Source organism: Arachis hypogaea, chromosome 10 (assembly GCF_003086295.3).
Source record: "Arachis hypogaea cultivar Tifrunner chromosome 10, arahy.Tifrunner.gnm2.J5K5, whole genome shotgun sequence".
In the NCBI taxonomy this organism is placed as follows: domain Eukaryota; kingdom Viridiplantae; phylum Streptophyta; class Magnoliopsida; order Fabales; family Fabaceae; genus Arachis; species Arachis hypogaea.
The window spans coordinates 103,508,105-103,516,783 of record NC_092045.1 but is presented as its reverse complement, the minus strand read 5'-3'; the positions used below and the strand labels follow the sequence as shown (position 1 = coordinate 103,516,783).

At 33.7% G+C, this 8,679-nt stretch overlaps 1 non-coding gene across 1 annotated transcript; it reads left to right on the top strand.

Moving 5' to 3' along the window:
• Nucleotides 1-227: 227 nt before the first annotated feature.
• Nucleotides 228-335, top strand: LOC112719528 (small nucleolar RNA R71). The gene has a single exon (XR_003161827.1). It is a non-coding gene; the product is annotated as a small nucleolar RNA R71 (small nucleolar RNA).
• Nucleotides 336-8,679: the final 8,344 nt, after the last annotated feature.

The following is an 8,679-nucleotide window of genomic DNA, read 5'->3' as shown; positions in this document are numbered from 1 at the left end:
TTCAGAGTATCAATCTCAAGAACTCCTTTCTTCTGATTTGTCCCATTGTTCGCAGGATTCCTTTCAGAAGTGTACATGAATTGGTTATTTGCAACCATTTCAATTAGTTCTTGAGCTTCTGCAGGCGTCTTCTTCAGATGAAGAGATCCTCCAGTAGAACTATCCAAAGACATCTTGGACAGTTCAGACAGACCATCATAGAAGATACATATGATGCTCCATTCAGAAAGCATGTCAGAAGGGCACTTTCTGATCAATTGTTTATATCTTTCCCAAGCTTCATAGAGGTATTCACCTTCCTTCTGTCTGAAGGTTTGGACTTCCACTCTAAGCTTACTCAATTTTTGAGGTGGAAAGAACTTTGCCAAGAAGGCAGTGACTAGCTTTTCCCAAGAGTTCAGGCTTTCTTTAGGTTGTGAGTCCAACCATATCCTAGCTCTGTCTCTTACAGCAAAAGGGAATAGCATAAGTCTGTAGACCTCAGGGTCAACCCCATTAGTCTTGACAGTGTCACAGATTTGCAAGAACTCAGCTAAAAACTGATGAGGATCTTCCAATGGAAGTCCATGGAACTTGCAATTCTGTTGCATCAGAGAAACTAATTGAGGCTTAAGCTCAAAGTTGTTTGCTCCAATGGCAGGGATAGACATGCTTCTCCCATAGAAGTCGGGAGTAGGTGCAGTAAAGTCACCCAGCACCTTCCTTGCATTGTTGGCATTGTTGTTGTTTTCGGCTGCCATGTCTTCTTCTTCTTTGAAGATTTCTGTTAGGTCCTCTACAGAGAGTTGTGCCTTAGCTTCTCTTAGCTTTCGCTTCAAGGTCCTTTCGGGTTCAGGGTCAGCCTCAACAAAAATGCTTTTGTCTTTGCTCCTGCTCATATGAAAGAGAAGAGAACAAGAAAGTATGGAATCCTCTATGTCACAGTATAGAGATTCCTTGAAGTGTCAGAGGAAAAGAAAAATGGAAGGAAGAGGTAGAAAATTCGAACTTATCAAGGAAAGATGGAGTTCGAATTGTGCATTGAGGAGTAGTGTTAGTCCATAAATAGAAGGATGTGAGAAAAGGGGAAGAAATACAATAAAAAGACTTTAAAAACATTTTGAAAAAAATACTAATTGATTTTCGAAAACTTAAGAGTGGAAAAAGAAATCAAGTGATTTTTGAAAAAGATTTTGAAATTAGAAATCAACAAGATATGATTGAAAACTATTTTGAAAAAGATGTGAGAAAAATATATGATTGAAAAGATATAGTTTTAAAAATATATGGTTGAGAAGATATGATTTGAAAAACAATTTAAAAAGATTTGATTTTAAAAATTAATGACTTGGCTAACAAGAAAAGATATGATTCAAACATTAAACCTTTCCCAACAGAAAAGGCAACATACTTGAAATGTTGAATCAAATCATTAATTGAGAGCAAGTATTTTTGAAAATGGAAAAAATTGATTTTGAAAAAGATTTGATTTTGAAAAAATTTTGAAAACTTGAAAAAAAAATTGAATTAAAAACAGAATCTTCCCTCTTGTGCCATCCTGGCGTTAAACGCCCAGAATGGTACCATTCTGGGCGTTTAACCCCAAAACACTACCCTTTTGGGCGTTAAACGCCCAACCAGGCACCCTGGCTGGCGTTTAAACGCCAGTTTCCCTTTCTCATTGGGCGTTTTGAACGCCCAGCTTTTTCTGTGTAATTCCTCTACTGAATGTTCTGAATCTTCAATTCTCTGTATTATTGACTTGAAAAGACACAAATTAAAATTTTTTTTATTTTTAATAATCAAAATGTAACTAAAATCAAATAACAATGCATGCAAGACACCAAACTTAGCAGTTTGTATACCATTGACACTAACAAAATGAGAATGCATATGAAAAACAACAAAACACTCAAGACAAGAGAATTTAAAGATCAGAACAAGGAAATCATCAAGAATAACTTGAAGATTAATGAAGACACATGCATGAATGCAAGAAGAATAGAAACATGCAATTGACACCAAACTTAAAATGAGACACTAGACTCAACAAGAAACATAAAATATTTTTTTATTTTTATGATTTTGTAATTTTTTTGGATTTTTTCGAAAATTAAGTGGAAAAGAAAATAAAGATATCAAAATTCTTAATGAGAATTCCAGGAATCATGCAATGTTAGTCTAAAGCTTCAGTCTAAAGGAATTAGACATGGCTAGCCAAGCTTCAACAGGACATTGCATTCAAGAGCTAAATTGATGAGAATCAATCAGCTTTGGTGATGATAAGAACATCACCTTGAAACACTAGAATTCATTCTTAAGAACTCTGAAGAAAAATACCTAATCTAAGCAACAAGATGAACCGTCAGTTGTCCAAACTCAAACAATCCCCGGCAACAGCGCCAAAAACTTGGTGCACGAAATTGTGATCATCAATGGCGCCATCAACATGGTACGCTCAATTGCAATCTCAACTATTTATCACAACTTCGCACAACTAACCAGCAAGTGTACTGGGTCGTCCAAGTAATAAACCTTACGCGAGTAAGGGTCGATCCCACGGAGATTGTTGGTATGAAGCAAGCTATGGTCATCTTGTAAATCTCAGTCAGGCAGATTCAAATGGTTATGGATGATATATGAATAAAGCATAAAGTAAAGATAGAGATACTTATGTAATTCATTGGTGAGAACTTCAGATAAGCGAATGGAGATGCTTTGTCCCTTCCGTCTCTCTGCTTACCTACTGTCTTCATTCAATCTTTCTTACTCCTTTCCATGGCAAGCTGTATGTTGGGCATCACCGTTGTCAGTGGCTACAATCTCGTCCTCTCAGTGAAAATGTTCAATGCACCCTGTCACGGCACGGCTAATCATCTGTCGGTTCTCAATCAGGTTGGAATAGAATCCATTGATTCTTTTGCGTTTGTCACTAACGCCCAGCCTTCAGGAGTTTGAAGCTCGTCACAGTCATTCAATCATTGAATCCTACTCAGAATACCACAGACAAGGTTTAGACCTTCCGGATTCTCTTGAATGCCGCCATCAATTCTGGCTTATACCACGAAGATTCCGATCAAGGGATCCAAGAGATAAACATTCAAGCCTTGTTTGCTTGTAGAACAGAAGTGGTTGTCAGGCACTCGTTCATAAGTGAGAATGATGATGAGTGTCACATAATCATCACATTCATCATGTTCTTGGGTGCAAATGAATATCTTAGAACAAGAATAAGCTGAATTGAATAGAAGAACAATAGTAATTACATTAATACTCGAGGTACAGCAGAGCTCCACACCTTAATCTATGGTGTGTAGAAACTCCACCGATGAAAATACATAAGAACAAGGTCTAGGCATGGCCGAGAGGCCAGCCCCCATGATCTAAGAACTAGACGTCCAAAGATGATCAAAGGATCTAAAGTGATCCAAAGATGAAAATACAATAGTAAAAGGTCCTATTTGTAGAGAACTAGTAGCCTAGGGTTTACAGAAATGAGTAAATTACATAAAAATCCACTTCCGGGCTCACTTGGTGTGTGCTTTGGCTGAGCATTGAAGCTTTCATGTGTAGAGACTTTTCTTAGAGTTAAACGCCAGCTTTTGTGCCAGTTTTGGCGTTTAACTCCCATTCTTGTGCTAGTTCCGGCGTTTAACGCCGGGCAGTTTTGAGCTGATTTGGAACGCCAGTTTGGGCCATCAAATCTCGAGCAAAGTATAGACTATTATACATTGCTGGAAAGCCCAGGATGTCTACTTTCCAACACCGTTGAGAGCGCGGAAATTGGGCTTCTGTAGCTCCAAAAAATCTACTTCGAGTGCAAGGAGGTCAGAATCCAACAGCATCTACAGTCCTTTTCAGCCTCTGAATCAGATTCTTGCTCAGGTCCCTCAATTTCAGCCAGAAAATACCTGAAATCACAGAAAAACACACAAACTCATAGTAAAGTCCAGAAAAGTGAATTTTAACTAAAAACTAATAAAAATATAATAAAAACTAACTAAAACATACTAAAAACAATGCTAAAAAGCGTATAAATTATCCGCTCATCACATAACAGTTGATGGGTGCGGTTCAGGACTAGTGGCAAGGGAAGTACCGACTGATGCTTTTGCGGTTTTTAATTATGATTTTAAATTTCTAACTGGTATGGTCTTAAATCATGTTGAAAAAGTTTTAAGGTTTTGAATGATTTTCAAATTTGGTTTGAAACTTTTGGTTTAAATGATGTAGTTTGAAAGAAAAGTGAGTTCTATGATTTTATTAATTTGTGAATTTGGTTTGAAACTTAACTTTTCAAAAGAGATTCATATTGAAAGGTTCTGATTTAAGAACTTTAATGAATTTAAGAAAATCATGCTTAAAAGTGATTGATTTTCGAATAAATGATTTTTGAGTCTTTGGAAAAAGCTTTGACATTGAAAAGGTATAGATTGAACTTGTTTTAAAAGCTTTGCAAATGTTACAAAAGTGATATTTGGTTTAAGGAAAAATTTTGGGTTCTTAGTGACGAATAATCAGAGTGGGGCAGCGGAAGGCGCAAACTCTTGTATGCGTACTCTTGTATGCGTACACGAAATGGGCAAAATTTTAAGTATGTGTGCATACGCATACACAGGCATGCATACGTATAGGCCCTATTTTGCTGAAAAATGATTTTTCTTCATTTTCAAGGATTCTCTAACTTTCTAAACTTCCTTCTAATGTTGTTTAAGAGTACTATCTAGTAATTAGGTTCTAATATTACTAAAGATGAGAATTTTGGTATGAATCTAGAAAACGGAGGTTTAGGTTTCTGGAGTTGTGAGTAAGCCAGCGGAGTACTATCTCGGTGATGATTATGAGGACTTAAAGAGTTGAGAACAGTTGATGAATATGATGATGTTTATGATGAGGTTGAATCTTGAAAAGAAATTATGAGCTTGTTGGTTGTTGAAAGAGTGTGTAGGGCCTATATCCATGGCGTGGCAGATTTCTCTGCTGCATGAGCGCGCGGGGTTTATATCCCCGGCGTGGCTGTTTTTCTGCTGCAAGAGTGTGCTAGGCACTATATCCTTGGAATGATTTATGATGAAACAGTTGTTGTTGATTATTTCTTTGCTGCATGAGTGTGCGTGGCCTATATCCCCGGCGTGGCAGATTTTTCTGCTGCATGAGTGTGCATAGCCTATATCTCTGGGCGTGGCAAGAAGGCTACATTCGGAAGGATGTATCGGGTTGGCATTTATAGACCGACAGTGATATCACGAGCCAATAAGACAGACATTCATCATATGCATCTTCTATGTGTTTGTTTTCTTTGCTTATCTTCAGTATGCCTAAATGAAACACATGTCTACCTGCTATTTGATTACTTGCTGTATATGTATATTACTTGTGTTTTACTTGTGTGCATTATATGTGTCTTCTGCTGGGATTGAGGAGGCTCGGTAGGCGGTGGCGATGGGATCACACGGAGGGTAGGTTGGTGAAGGCTGTAGGACAGCGGTGACTAGTATTACTTAGAAATCCCGTAAGTAGATTCCCCTGTTTATAGTTTAAGTTATTTATTTATTTATTTTCATTAAGCTTGAATATCCGTAACGATGTGAAGTTCTAGGATTGCCTTCGGCGTCCCGAAACCTTACATCTTACATATTGGGTACTGTTACCATACTGAGAACCTCCAGTTATCATACCATATGTTGTTGTTGATTTTCATATGCAGGTCGTAATTCACTTCGGTGAAATTGCAGACATGGTAACAGAGCAGAGTATGGTTTCTTCCTTGTTTATTTCTGTTTTATTTTGTTGTAGTACTATCTCTCACCCTTTTAATTTAGACTTTATGGCCTTAGAGGCTTAATTTGAGAGATAAGTTGTACAATCTGTTTAAAACTTCCAAAACTCTGTTGTATTCAGTTTGACTAGACGGCCTAAACTCCGCAGGCTGTGACTAGTCCTCTTTTATATATATATATATATCTTGTGTATCCTAGAGCTATCTACAAAGTTTTATAGTTATTATGTCTTGTTCTGTTCGTGCCTACGTGTTTAGTTATCATGTGTGAATGCTTCGCGTTTCGTAATTCCACTATATGCGGCTTTGAGCTTTATTCCTTTATCAGGTTTCTACAGGGACGGACCCATACTTATTGAAGAGGGGGCATTTGCCCCCACAATATTTTTTTTTTAACTAATACTTATATATATATATATATATATATATATATATATATATATATTATATTCCTTGTTATATTATGTTTGTTCTAAAAATATTAATAATTTTTTTTGTATTTTATGTTAAAAAAATATTTCACTAAACTTAATACATATTAATAATTATATTGTTAAATTTGATTTAGCATAAAAAATAAATAAATAAATTCAAAAAATAGTGATAATTAATTTTATTATATTAACTAATTAATTGATAATTAAATTAAAATTTAGTTTTTTAATTAAATACAACTTAAATTATTAGTGATTTTTAAAAATTATTTAAGATAAAAAATATATATTATCTATATATTAATATATTATAATTATTTTGGTTAAAAAATTTATTTATACTATAAAAACTATAATAAGTAGATTTGATAATTAAATATAAGACAATAAAAAATAAAATAATTATTTAAGAATATATATAGAAAAATAATATTTAGTCATGTTAAAAATAAAAAAAATTATTATAAATTATTTTTTATTATTTTGAATATTATTTTGGATATGAAATAATATTTTTATTATTTTAAATATTATAATAAGTGATTGTGTGTATATTTCTAGTTCTTATCAATATGTATAGATAGTTCTAACTTAAAATTTTAAATATATCTAAACCAATTTGGATTGGTCACTTAGTCGTTCGCTTAAGTAAGTATTGGGATTCGAATTCTGTCTCGTATTTATAGCAACTCATTGTCGGTCAATTAGAGATTCTTGAATGAAACTGAAATTCATGAAAAATTAGTTTTTAATTTGTTGGGTATCATAAAAAATCTAAAAAAATATTTATACCTAAATTTTATTATATTTTTGTCCCCACTACTAAATTTTTCTGGGTCCGTCACTGGGTTTCTAGTTTTATAAATTCTTGGACATATATTATATATTATAAGCTTTAGAACTGTCGTGACATTTTGTTATCCTTTGCTTTATGGCTAGAGGTAAGGCTTAGGGTAACAGGGTGTTACATGTATTCCTCATTTTTTTGTGTAATTTAAAAAGAATTCGGCGTATTTGTATATTTGATCTTTGTTTTTCTTGATTTTTTGGAACCGGTAATTAAAACCTTTTAAGTACAGCATAGACAGCTCCATAGAAGTTTATTAATACAAACAAAATTATAATAAGACTGGATTAAATATTCAGAATCTATACAAAAAATATGTGTTTAAACTAATCACAAACTATACAACATTCAATCAGTGTCAATATCATCTGAACCTAACTGACAATAAGGACTCAATAATGTTGTAGATGGCTTGGACAATCTGATTGCTTCACTTTCTTGAATGGCTCTATCTCTATCTTGATTCATCTCATGAAACAGAATATGCGAAGCGTATTCAACTCTGAAATGGTCCACCTCCACCTACAATTTAAAGAAATTTTTTTTTACTAAACTTCGTTAATTTAGCAAAGTAATACAGAGTTTTATATTTTTAAACATAATTACCCGTGTCCAATTCTCCCAGTCATATTTGTCCTTTTTAATATTTTTCAGTTCAAGTATCTCGAGCCATTTCATTATATAAACAGCACAATCGAAGCTAAAACAAAAATAAATTAGCAAAATAAAATAAGACAGTAAGAGAAAAGACAAAATTTCTTAGAGAAAAAGATTTATACCTCGTTTTCTACCCCGCAATGTCGACATACAGCGGTTGAATTTAATCATCCCTTTTAACGAGAGGTTGCCCCCGACAAATACCCTCGTTTTAGAAATCACATATTCCTAAAAAGCAATATATATATATATATATATATATATATATATATATATATATAAATAAGAAAGACTAAATTTTAAAACCTGATTATACCCTAATGATGCAATAACACACCTTATTTTAAACCGCACTACACCCAATTCCTATATTGCTAACAACAGACAAAAATCAAGGAATTTATAGAGAAAACAGAATCAACTTACAAAAAATGTATTAAATTTCATTCTTTCTTTGGAGGGACAAGTCTTGTGATACTGGTTAATGATAGGAAATTTCCTCTTTTTAACATCTGTCATCCATATCCATTAATGTTTTGCATAGCAAACCGGGGTAAATATCCGAAATTTGGTCAGACGGAACAATGTTTTAGTTTAATTGGCACCTAACGAAAGAATTGTGATAAGAATTTTTAGAAACGAAAACTTACATATGGATGGGACGCCAATTTTTGCATGTCCAAATAAGGGATGAATATTGAGTAGTCCTGAATGTCGAAGGGCTTTTTTGTTTTTAAATGTAAGAACTCGCCACCTTCATGATTCCCTAAAGCCATATTCTGCAAAATTTGTATAATACCAAAAGAAACAGTTACTACAGACAATACATTACATAAATACGCCGAAATTTGAGCTTAATACACCTTATCACAATATCAAGGGATAGGCAGTAAACTTATTCTTCAAATCTTTTGATTCTTATTTTGTTGAGAATTAGACACATTGCAGTCACAATCTAGAAAAACAAAAAATCCAAATTAATT